The 13,082-nt window shown below is 42.5% G+C and overlaps 1 protein-coding gene across 2 annotated transcripts in view; it reads right to left on the bottom strand.

Moving 5' to 3' along the window:
- Positions 1-13,082, bottom strand: part of PCSK5 (proprotein convertase subtilisin/kexin type 5) — a 292,051-nt gene that overhangs the window by 112,327 nt on the left and 166,642 nt on the right. The window lies entirely within an intron of this gene.

Below are 13,082 nucleotides of genomic sequence, written 5' to 3'. Positions count from 1 at the left end.
GAAAGAGCTGTGAATATTGTTGTCAACCTCTGATACCACCTACCACACGCACTAGCACTAATCCACACACGTAGGTTAGCACTGTGTTAATGCACATTCCTGGATCCTCACTTCTATCAGGCTATGGAAAGTCAACAATGGGACCCCTGCAAAAAACTCAGTGCCTAATAAATGAACTTTTATGCCTGAATGCTTTCTACTCAAAGAAGCAGAGGGTTTTAAAGAATCACATTTCTTAAGGAAAAAACAATAAAAATTGAACTTTCAAATCCCAACATTCAGACAAAGTGCAGTATTTCCAACAAACTCCATCAACAGAAAGTCTGGCCTGACTGACCCAGTGGCCTTCTACAAGGGAGTGACTACATCAGTGGACAAGAGAAGATCTATGGATGTTGTCCATCTGGAATTCTGTAACGCCTTTGACATGGCCCCCCACAATGTCCCTGTCTCTAAACTGGTGAGCAATGGATTTGATGAGGGAATTGCTGGGTGGATGAATAGCTGGTTGGATGGTCATGTCCAGAGGGTAGTAGTCAATGGCTTGATGTGCAGATGGAAACTGGTGACAAGTGGTATCCCCCAGGGGTCCATACTAGGACCAGTGCTGTTTAATAGCTTTACCAATGATACAGACAGTGGAATTGAGTGCACCCTCAGCAAGTTTGTAGATGACAGTCAGCCTTTTTAGCAAAGTGTGTTGGGATGGGACAAAGTGTAATAGTTTTAAACTAGAAGAGGGGAGATTTAGACCAGATACAAGGAAGAATTTTTTTTTATGATGAAGGTGGTAAAACTGTTCCAGCTTGCCCAGGGAGGTGGTAGAAGCTCCACCCCTGGAGCATTCAAGGTCAGGTTAGATGTGGCAAACTGATCTACTGGAAGATGTCCCTTCCAACTCAAACCCATCTATGTATGACTCTATGACTTGTGCCAATTGTCCACCTTTCACTTTTCTGCAAATTTAAGAGTGCTTAACTTGATGTAACTACTTCAAGAATTTCAGCAGTTCACGCAGGCTAAACGTTTTGCTAACTGACCAAGCTGTGTGTTTTTGTTTGGTGTTTCAATAGAAACAGAAGCTTGCAAATGGATTTTGATGAATTAGAAGAGCTGCTAGCCATGTTATTTTATTGTGACAAATTGGTGCTCTTGGTAAATTTCTTACTGGGGAAAGTGAAAGAGATAAGCTTCCAGAGGGAGTAGTTTAGATCACAAATATTAATAAATCAGTTTTGCCTGCTACTGCGAAGAGTACTACCAGAAAATCTTCCAAAGCACAAATGCTATTTTAATCAGTAATGCAACAAATTATGGTTTAAGTTTTTCCAACTGCACTTTGCAGAGGGTTTGTGAAAGCAGCCTCTATTCTTTGCTAAACCAGAATTAAAACAATTCCATCCAAAAAACCCCAAGCCCTGTCAAACAAATAACAATTCAAAGCACAAAAATAATCTCTGCTTAAGTATGGTATAATACCGAATATGGTATTATTTAATATTGTCTGTAGATGCTAATTGAAGAGGGTTCCTCAGTGGAAAATACTGCAAGGCATAATGACTGTGTAATGAGTTGGTTTTCTTCCCATCTTTTTTCTATTCAGTCCCAAAAAGAAGTGCATACTGCACAGAAATGTTCTTCTGAAGAGAACTAAACACAGCTCTTTTGCCAAGACAGGTACTTGTTTCAGAAATGAAATACAAGGCCTAAAATATGAGAAAATAATTACATTCAGCCTTCTTGCAGCCTTTGGAATTCTCTTCAATGTGTTTCTCAAACAAATGGACAGGGGAAAATAAACATCCTGTTTTACATGTGGGTGGGGGAAGTCAGAAAAAGGGCACAGAAAGCTTAGATGGAGAAACTGTTTGTACTGTGTTGACAGTTCCTGTAATGGGAATCTCCATCATCATGGATGCCACTTTGCAACAACTCTGTCTTTAGAAGACAGTGTATTTATTCATGAAGTCATTTGTGTGTTCTTACACTGCATATATCACTCTGACATTTATAATTTTACTTAATAATCACTCTGCTCTGAAAAAACAGTCAGAGGAACAAGTGTTAACTCACATGGTCTGCAAATGTACATAGTTACTCCACATTGTACTACATGTAAACAGTGAGAGATTACATTTTCATGAATGGAAAATTCTTTTGAGCTAACACATGGAAATTCCTGACAGGTAGCTACGTGGACTGTGTTAGTGTTCAAGATAGCCAGCTGTAAGATGCTGTGAGTTTGACTCAACTACTGAGCTCAAAGAAGAGTAAAATTTCTCCTCAAGTAACTTTTTCTCACACAGATGCAAGGGCAGAAGAGCACCTAATATTGCCACAACCAGACAGTGACCTTCTGATGAAAACTTAAGTGGCTTTTGAGCCAGGACACCTAGAACTCTTTTGACATAATATGCATATTAAAAATACAAATAAAATCTAGAAAGTGCACTTTCTAATCTTCCTAGCCTAAAATTTCCTTACAATTGTGTCTATTTTTATCCAGGAGAAAAAAATTACCACCTAGGGTTATCTGGCTATATTAACCAATATGCTCAATTAACCAATATGTTCAATGCTTAAATTCTCTTGTACGAGAGCAGAGGTGGTAGAGACAAGTTCTCCACTTGCTGGCTTTTTTCCACAGCTGAAAAAGATGTACATCTGTTCCTTAGAAGGCCTTCCCATTAAAAAAAGCAACTTTCCTGGCAGACAAGGTTGCTTCTAAATCCTTCCACATGGGTAGCTTTGCGGCAGATGACATTTGGCTGTCTGCAACATTTGCACTTCAAAGCCACTGATCCAGTGGGCTGCTTAGCAGCTACAGGTACCAGCAGAGGCCCATAATTTTCAAAGACTAAATAACAGTAATTTAGGAAGGAATCACAGAGTTAACCGAAGTAGTTGACCCCATGTGTCTTGGAGAAGAAAGTATATTTTGTTCTCTACTGCATTCAAATTGCACCCCTTCATTTTTCTATGTGCTAGTACTGCTGTGAAATCTATACCAGAGTGCCTCTTCCAGAGGTTAAAAATTACCTCAGTGGTTGACACAAGGCCATAAATGTCTTCTGGGAAACATCTGGAACTACCATTGATTTGTATGCAAATGATACTGGGTTTACTTCTGCTGACTTAACCAGAAAAGTGACATAAATAAGCTGACTACAAGTGCAAAATGCCCCAGGACCTTGCATGTATCCACTTACATGCTCTTCATTATTGCTGCTGTGAACTGCTACTGGGCTCAGCTGTTGCTAGCAACCAGAGGGAGTGTAGGGCTGTTTCCCAAGAAGATACTTGCTTTTTAGAGACAGAATGGGAATGTGACCATGGTGCAAAGTAAGCTGGTGTCTAGCAGACTGCTGCTTTCATTGAGCTGAAGTGTTGAAAACTGTGATTGTCTTGTGATCAAGCTGTCCATGGGCACAACTGTCCTTGAACCCTCTTTCCTCAAGCAATAATGTGAACTGGCCCATTCCTACTTATGCAAAAATCACAGGCATACAAAGACCTTTACAGATGTAGGACAAATTTCAAAGCAAAACTTGCCTCCTGCAACACAAAATAAATATTGAGTTTTAGCTGATCACAGTATCACAGTATCTCAGTATAACTAAGGTTGGAAGAGACCCCAAGGATCATTGAGTCCAACCTGTCTCCACAGACCTCACGACTAGACCATGGCACCAAGTGCCACGTCCAATCTCCTCCTGAACACCTCCAGGGACGGTGACTCCACCACCTCCCTGGGCAGCACATTCAAATGACGAACGACTTGCTCAATGAAGAACTTTCTCCTCACTTCGAGTCTAAACCTCCCCTGGCACAGCTTGAGACTGTGTCCCCTTGTTCCGGTGCTGGTTGCCTCTGGTTGATCTCTTTACGCTTATCATTGAAAACAGGAGAACATTCCTTGGAGCTAAAGCCCATTTATTTATCCCTGGAGCAATTCCTCTATTAGTACAACACAAAATCAAGACCTGCTCAGCTGCTGGACAGGCTTCCTCAGCTCTTCCATAATCCCTTTGTTTTTGTCTGAAACTGCTTTTGAAAACTCACTAACTTTCTCATTTATATACAGAAAGCACATAAAGCTATCTCCAAGTCTGAAGATGTTGTGTATATCCCACTGGACTTGCCTAAGAGAAATTGGAATGGCTGGTGTTAATCATAACACAGAATCATGCAGACTCCAGGAAAACTGGGTCCAAGACACTGAAAACTAGCATTTCCAGGGCCTCAGTGCAGCTAAACTTGATCTGTTAGGCTGCAGTTTCACTGCCTGTCATCAATATGGCAAATCAGTAGCTTAGATGCTAAGCCTCCCTTGCTATTTTAATTATCTGACCCCCCCCCCCCCCGAAAAAAAATAGAATATTTACTCCTTTTTATACCTTAGTCTTTGTCCTGGTTTGAGGCCAGGAAGATCGTCTCTTGCCCCTGAGATGGACAAAAGAATGACACTCACGCAAATGGATTGCAGAAGTGATGGAAAGTTTAAATGGAAAATGCAGTAAGTGTTTTACAGAAACTACAAGCACAGTGACAAAAGAATCCCAAAGCATACAGAGTCCCCTACAGCACACCCAAAAGCCTCCCAACACTTCCCATCTCCACACCTGAGGGTATACCCACACCCCTCAGGGCTCTTTCTTCCTCCCCCTGCCCCACCAGTGCTAGGCTAGTCTCAGCTGGCCAGGCTTGAGACTGCCCCTCCCCCTTCTCCTCCTAGCATTAGGCCTAGGCAGGCCTAAGAGACCTTGACATAACTCCCCAACCATTACCCAATATGGAGCATCTCCCATGAGAGCAGGGAGGGAAAAAAGAGGAAGAGAAAGACTTTGCAGACAGATTTATAGGGCACAGGACATTATGAGTATGACATACACTGTTTCCTGTGTCCACCCACTGGGCTGGACACTCAGGACACCAGAGGCATAACCTATGTGGCAGCAACAGGAGGCACCCAGTCTAAACTGCCAAAGTCTTTAATTTTCTATACCATAAAATCAGCACTAGAAATACAAATATTTTGTATAAAAGCATGAAATCTTAAATCAGAAGAAAAGGTAGTAACTTCAGTTTGTCAATATGCAACTTTCCTAAGCTAGATTCAGCTGTTTGATGCATAAATTATGATTATTTTTTTTTTCCAGTTAAGTTACTTCAGGATCTTAGAATAGAATAGAATAAACCAGGTTGGAAGAGACCTTCAAGATGATCGTGTCCAACCCATCAACCAATCCAACCCACCTAATCAACTAAACCATGACACCAAGCACCCCATCAAGTCTCCTCCTGAACACCTCCAATGATGGCGACTCCACCACCTCCCCAGGCAGCCCATTCCAATGGGCAATCACTCTCTCTGTATAGAACTTCTTCCTAACACCCAGCCTAAACCTTCCCTGGTGCAGCCTGAGACTGTGTCCTCTTGTTCTGGTACTGGCTGCCTGGGAGAAGAGACCAACATCCATCTGTCTACAACCTCCCTTCAGGTAGTTGTAGAGAGCAATAAGGTCACCCCTGAGCCTCCTCCTCTCCAGGCTAAGCAACTCCAGCTCCCTCAGCCTGTCCTCAATAGGGCTTGTGTTCCAAACCCCTCACCAACTTCTTGATCCAGTCTCATCCAAAATGAGTCTAAAATGCCCCTTTGCAACTGTGTTTTTCATATATATTGCTTGGCAAGACTAGAAGATGTGAGACTCTTCAGTTACTCTCATCCTTTTAACACTTCAAACTGACCTACACCAGTATTTCTTTCATGTCTGACATTTTACTTGCGAATGTAAAGCTCTAATTGCATACTGCTTTATGTTTCTGCAACTTCCTTAGTATATGTGTGGTAGTTTTAGGCTGTGCCTAGAAAATTTTCCACAGATCTTAAGCAGAAAGTAATAGAATGTAAATAAACTACCATTCAATATAAAAAGGAAAATAAGTATAAAGTCTAAATAATCCCATTGGTCTGACCTAAAGTTAGATCTGTAAACTAACTTTCTCTCAAGTCCTTTGCTCTAGCAGATACTAGCTTCTTGCTTCTGCTGGCTTTTCTGACCTTGGCTGCATTGCTTTGTTGTAGCTAAGTACTAACAAGTGACTTTCTGCTCTCCTTTCTTTTGTCCTGTGTAGGGGGGAGAGGGAATGGAACAAGGAGAGGGAAGCTGTTGGTAAGACCCTAGTTTTGTGCAGAGGGTTTCTTATGCAGTTTAGAAATTGTATGTATATGTAACTATTGAATATTTTGTATATATTAACTGCATTCCATACTTTTTATTGTAGTTTTGCCTGTAATTACAGCTTCATTTGCTATCAACTGAGCTGGCCTAGCAATTTTATACTGGGGGGTAATTTCAAGCCAAAACAATATGAAAATGCTTCTACAAGCAAAGAGAATCATCTAGACAAAATTAAGGGACAAAAGAAGGAGAAACGTTATGGTGACACACAGCTTAAACTATTTTCATTTTGTTCTGTCATATCCTAACTAAGAGAATGTTGATCTTGAATGAGAGTTTGCTTTGTTTCAGCCGTATTCCCATTTTGTGGGAATCTGGGATAACTAGATGTGATTTCTGAAACATATAACTGCATTACAAGTCAATAATTCAATTGTGGAAGGACACTTCATTCTTGCTTGTAAAACCAACTCCTCATTATTTGTGTTTTTTATGTTTTGCACAGAACTTACCCCTCAATTTTTCTACTTAAAGACAGAGTAAATAGCAAACTCAGACTTCCCTACTCACAGAATTCCCTTAAATCCAGCTATTTTTGAAGACACAGCTAGGATGGGAAAAGTATGAGTTCTTACCATTACACTGGCAAAAGTGCAACAGGAAGTTGCCTAATGTATTACTCTTAAAAGTGTCATCTGCAAAGACACACAATGAGAGACTGAAGGGCTTTTATACCAGGAATATATCAGGAGTAGTCAGCATGGATTCATGAAGGGGAAACCATGCTTGACCAAGGGGAAATCATGCTTGACCAATCTGATCAAGGCTTCTATGATGGTGTGACAGTGGATGTTGTCTCCCTCAACTTCTGCAAGGCTTCTGACACTGTTACCTATAGCTTTCTCTCAGGTAAGCTTAGTAAGTGTGGGTTACATGAGTGGAGAGTGAGGTGGCTTGAGAATTGATACAGCACAAAGAGTTGTGATCAGCAGTGCAGTCTAGCTGGAGGCCTGTGAGTAGTGGTGCTCCCTGAGGGTCAGTACTGGGTTCAGTTTTGTTCAACACATTCATGAGTGACTTGGAGGAAGGACAAGTGTATTCTCAGAAAGTTTGCCAATGATACAAAACTAAGAGGAGTGGCTGACACACCCGAAGGCTGTGCTGCTATCCAGCATGACCTGGACAGACTGGAGAGCTGGGCAGATGTCAACCTTACGAAGTTCAAGAAGGGCAAATGTAGAGTCCTGCACTGGGAGGAATAAAACCATGCACCAGTACAGGTTAGGGGTTGACTTTTTGTCTCAATCCTGAGTTTTTGTGTGTTATTTTTCCTCGTTTCTGTGTTGGGAAATCATGCTGGTTGACCTGCTGGTTTGGTTTGATGTGTTTTGTTTTGTTCTGATTTAAACTATTACACTCTCTCTTATAAGAAAAAGCTGTGACACACGTGGCTTTTCGGCCTGGAGAAGACTGAAAGATGTTATCAATACTTATAAATATCTAAAAGACAGGTGTCAAGAGGATGAGGCTGGACTCTTCAGCGGTGTTAAGGGACAGCAGCAATGGGCACAAACTACTAAGTAGAAAGTTCTACCCAAACATAAAGAACCTCTTTACTTGGAGGGTGATGGAACAGGCTGCCCAGAGAGGTTGTGGATTGTCCATCTCTAAAGACTCTCAAAACCTGCCTGGACACATTCCTATGCAGCCTGTCTTAGGTGAATCTGGGGGCCTACAAGAAAGCTGTTGAGGGACTTTTTAGGGTGCTGGGTAGTGATAGAACTAGGGCGAGTAGATACAATTTAGAAAAGGGTAGATTTAGATTAGATGTTAGGAATAAGTTCTTCACTATAAGGGTAGTGAGACACTGGAACAGGTTGCCCAGGGAAGTGGTGAAAGCCCCATCCCTGGATGTTTTTAAGGCCAGGCTGGATGTAGATCTGAGCAACCTGATCTAGTGTGAGGTGTCCCTGCCCATGGCAGGGGGGTTGGAACTAGATGATCCTTGAGGTCTCTTTCAAACCTGACATTCTGTGATTCTGTAAGCTGCTTTTAACAGGGGGCGTTGAACTAGATGATTCCCAGAGGTCCCTTACAACCCCCACCACTCTATGATTCCATGATTCTGGGAATATCACAGAAGCAACAATGGTTTGGTTGTAAGGGTCCATTAAAACTTATTTAATTTGATCTCCCTGCCATGGGCAGGAACACCTACTAGACCAGGCTGCCCAAAGCTTGTCCAGCCTCACATTGAATAGTTCCAATAATGAAGCATCCAAAACTTCTTTTGGACACCAATTTCTGACAGTATTAGTACAAACATTTTGAAAAATAATACACTAACAATGGATTTACCTGATAACAGATCTGACACAGATCAGCCCTCTGAATTTTACAACTTTTCTGTCTGCCTAAAAGCTCCTATTTACTGACAAAATAAAATATAAGTTGCCCAGGAACATCAGCAGGGCAGCTAGTTGAATCTAAGCCTCCAGTCACCACTGTACCTTTGTGAATAGTTTTTGTATGCAACTCTTACACTGTAGCCACTTGAAAAATAGCCCTTAAACTACCTTAAAACATTAAGGAATGAAATCCAAGATCATATTTGCATTCACTTTCTGGTGGCAATTACCTACATCAGTAATTTTAAACACATACAGTTATTAAGCATAGATACTGCTTGACAAAAAAAAGATTAAGAGTTAATACACTTTTTGGGGGGCATCAGAGTCAAACTCTACTAGTAGTGACAGCAAGTACTACCCAATGACTTCCCCATTGAATGAGTATTGGCAACCTCTGGGCAGGGGTCCTTAGACCTAGGATTCTGCCATCCCACTGTTGATGACGGAGAATGGAATCAATATGGATGACCAATATGATCTAGTATCGTTTGTTTATCAAAGGAACCTCTACAGCTTATATAGACTCACAGAGCATCGTTGGCATAGCTTCATTGGTTCCCCACAACTGACCACACATGGTACTATTATAGATTACTCATTAAACTACTAGTATCACGCAAGGTTGTTGATCGACATATGCGTCCTGTTATTCCAAGCTAATTCTCTGTGTTTATAGCTATGAGTACCTTGCTTTAGTTACAGTGCTGCAGGCACAGCACTGTTTTGCTAAACTGCTAGCTACTTCTACACTTATGTTAAGCATGGCCTACCACCATGTCAAGGTCTAAGCTTATACCGCCAGATTGCTCACACTGCTTATCGCTACCATTGCCACACCCCACAGTTGATGATCAGCAGTGAGCCCCCATGTGAAACTAGCACTGCCATGTGCATGTGGTCGCCTACCCACAGCAAGGTCTGAATTAGTTCCTAATTTAATTCTCAGTGCTTGTTTAGGTACAAGTAAACCAAATTATTGTAGTCCTCAGAGTACATGGTATCTACTGCGCCCTGGGACATTTTCTCCAGAGTCGGAGAAGAGCCTGGAGAAGAGGAGACTGAGGGGTGACCTTATTACTCTCTACAACTACCTGAAGGAAGGTTGTAGACAGACGGATGTTGGTCTCTTCTCCCAGGCAGCCAGTACCAGAACAAGAGGACACAGTCTCAGGCTGTGCCAGGGGAGGTTCAGGCTAGATGTTAGGAAAAAGTTCTATACAGAAAGAGTGATTGCACATTGGAATGGGCTGCCTGGGGAGGTGGTGGAGTCGCCATCACTGGAGGTTTTCAGGAGGAGACTTGATGGGGTGCTTGGTGCCGTGGGTTAGTTGTTTGGGTGGTGTTTGATTGGTTGATGGGTTGGACGCAGTGATCTTGAAGGTCTCTTCCAACCTGGTTTATTCTATGTATTCTATGTATTCTATGTAAAGTATCAGTGAGCAACTTCAGCAGAGTGACCAGGAAGACTGGTTTACTTCACTGCCTCTGGAGCAGAACTGTAATAGAAACAGAAAACCTAACTAGTCCTAGATGGTGATTGCTAAGGCAGACAAGATGCTGCTTCTCTGCAGCATTTGGCTGTATGTCATAAAGCCTCTACTGAAGACATTCACTTTTATCAGTTGAAACAAACCAGCTTATGTGAATGGAATAAATACAATTCTATGCATTTAGAAGGAAGAAAAAAGAATGCTGAAATAATGCTGGCTAAGAGAAGCATCTACAGTAACAGAAGCTATAAATTTTAAACTTGTGACAGCCTTTTCTACTGGACTTAATTTCCCAAAAAGCATAAAGATCCATTGAAAAAACATGGCAGCTTGCAACTTCCCTATCAACAAAAAAATCCATTTTGCGATTAGACCAGGGTGCATTTCTAAAGAAAATGTACTCTTTTCCTATATTAGAAGCAAATTCACTCTCAGGGATACATAATAACTCAAAAGCAGCCAAACGTCCTTTCATGCTATCAAACAATAACAACACCTCTTGATGGTAACCTCTATGTTAGGCTTCGCCTCAGAACAGAGGAGTCAAAAGCCATGTAAGTGGAAACGCTGACAGATTGTTAGCAGGAGATGCAAAGACAGTATTCCTCTGCTGTCAGGTTTATCAGACACATGGTGCACATCGTTCTGCCTCACACAGTGGCTGTTTCTGTTCATAAATGTCAGTGTTTCGGAAGGATATTTGGACTCAAATGAATTCCTGAGCACATGGGGTTGCAGCAAATTTCATCAGAGGAAGGATATACACAAATATGCAGACAGCCATAACAAAGTGTTTTGCAAATTATTTAATAATAATGATGGTGATTTTTGAGATAAAACTATTCCAACCTCATCCCAGAGCAGAGAAATTATTAAGTGTACTTCACAATATCCCCAAAGACCTATGTAGTAGATTCTGATCAGTAGCCTGAAAAGGAAGGAATTTAAACAGTATGGCAAGTCTACACAGATAGCTGGACCACTAATGCGGGTACTAGACCTTGTGGATTAATTTATGCACTCCCTGACTTAAAAGTGACCACCCAAGAGCTGAACTGGGCAGCCCAATATTGGATAGAATATTGCAGGTGTGGTCTCAACAGGCCAGAGTAGTAGAGGAGGAGGAGAACCTCCCTACACCTGCTGGACACGCTTTTCTTAAAGCACCCCAGGACGCTGTTGGCCTTCTTGGCCACAAGGTCATGTTGCTGTGCCATGGATAACCTGCTGTCCACTAGGAGTCCAAGGTCTTCATGGAGCTGCTTTCCAGCATGACAACCCCTAATCTGCACTGGTGCCTGGTGATACTCCTCCCCAGATGCAGGAATCTGCACTTGCCTTTATTGAACCTCATGATGTTTACCTTTGCCCAGCCCTCCAGCCTGCTGAGATCTCACTGAATAGCAGCACAGCCCAATGGGGTGTCAGCCACCACCCCTCCACCCCTTCTTCCCCCCACAGTTTAGCATCATCAGCAAACTTGCTGAGGGTACACTCAATCCCCTCATCCAGGTCACTGATGAAGATATTGGGGGCTGGACTAGATGGTGAAGATTGGGGGTTGGACTAGATGACCTTCGGAGGTCCTTTCCAAGCCAGACCATTCTTAGATTCTATGATATTGAACAAAACTGGACCCAGTACTGATCCTTGGCGAACACCACTGGCCACAGGCTTCCAGCTGGACTCTGCACCACTGATCCCATCTCTCTGAAGTCTGTTGTTGAGTCAGTTATTAATTCACCTCACTGTGCAGTTATCTAACCCACTTTTCTTGAGTTTGCCTATGGGGATGTCATGGGAGACAGTATCAAAAGCCTTGCTGAAGTCAAGGTAGACAATATCCACTGATCTCCTTTCCTCTATCCATTTGCTCATGTCTTCATAAAAGGCTATCAGATTAGTCAAGTAGGATTTCCCCTTTGTGAATCCATGCTGGCTACTCTTAATAGCCCTCTTGTTTTTCATGTGGTTAGAGATGGCCTCCAGAATGAGCTGCTCTATCACCTTTCCAGGGATGAAAGTGAGGCTGACTAGTTTGCAGTTGCTTGGGTCTTCCTTCTTGCTCTTTTTGAAGACTGGAGTGACACTGGCCCTCTTCCAGTCCTCAGACACCTCCTCTGTTCTCCATGACTTGGGAGAAGAGACTCACACCTATGACCACCTTTTCTCCAGGCTAAACAATTCCACGTTCTCTCAGTTGCTCCTCAGAGGACTTGGTCTCTAGACCCTTCACAATCTTTGTTTCTCTTCTCCAACACCACAGTGTTTTTCTTGTAGTGAGGGGCTTAATTCTGTACTTGAGATGTGATCTCACCAGTGCTGAGTACAAGGGGACAATCACTTCCCCTAATTCTGATGGCCACACTATTCCTGATACAGGCCAGGATGCTGTTGGCCCTCATGGCCACCTGGGCACACTGCTGGCTAGCATTCATTCGGCTGTTGACCAAGACTCCCAGTTCCTTTTCTGCTTGGCAGCTTTCCAGCCACCCTTCACCAAGTATGTAGGATTTTATGGGGTTGTTGTGACCCAAGTCCAGGACATGGCACTTGGCCTTGATGAATGCCAGGCCATTGTTCTCAGTCCATTGACACAGCCTGTCCAGAACCCTCTATATAGCCTAGCTACACTCAAGCAGATTAACACTCTCATGCAACTTGGTATCACCTGCAAACTTATGTGGGTGCACTTAATCCCCTCACCTATATAACTGATAAAGATATTAAACAGAAGTGGTGCCAATATTGAGCCCAGGGGAGCACTACTTGTAACCAGTTGCCAACTATATTTAACTTAATTCATCATAACTCTTTGGGCCTGGCCATCCAGACAGTTTTTTATCCAATTAAAAGTACCCCTGTCCAAGCCATGAGCAGACCGTTTCTCCAGGAGAATGCTGTAAGAAATGGTGTCAAAGGCTTTACTAAAGTCCAGGTACATAACATCCATAGTCCTTCCCTCATCTACTAAGTGCATCACCTCATCTGTAGGAGCT

This window comes from Dryobates pubescens, chromosome Z (assembly GCF_014839835.1).
Source record: "Dryobates pubescens isolate bDryPub1 chromosome Z, bDryPub1.pri, whole genome shotgun sequence".
Taxonomy (NCBI): domain Eukaryota; kingdom Metazoa; phylum Chordata; class Aves; order Piciformes; family Picidae; genus Dryobates; species Dryobates pubescens.
The sequence above is the reverse complement of the archived record's forward strand: the minus strand, read 5'-3'. Positions and strand labels throughout refer to the sequence as shown.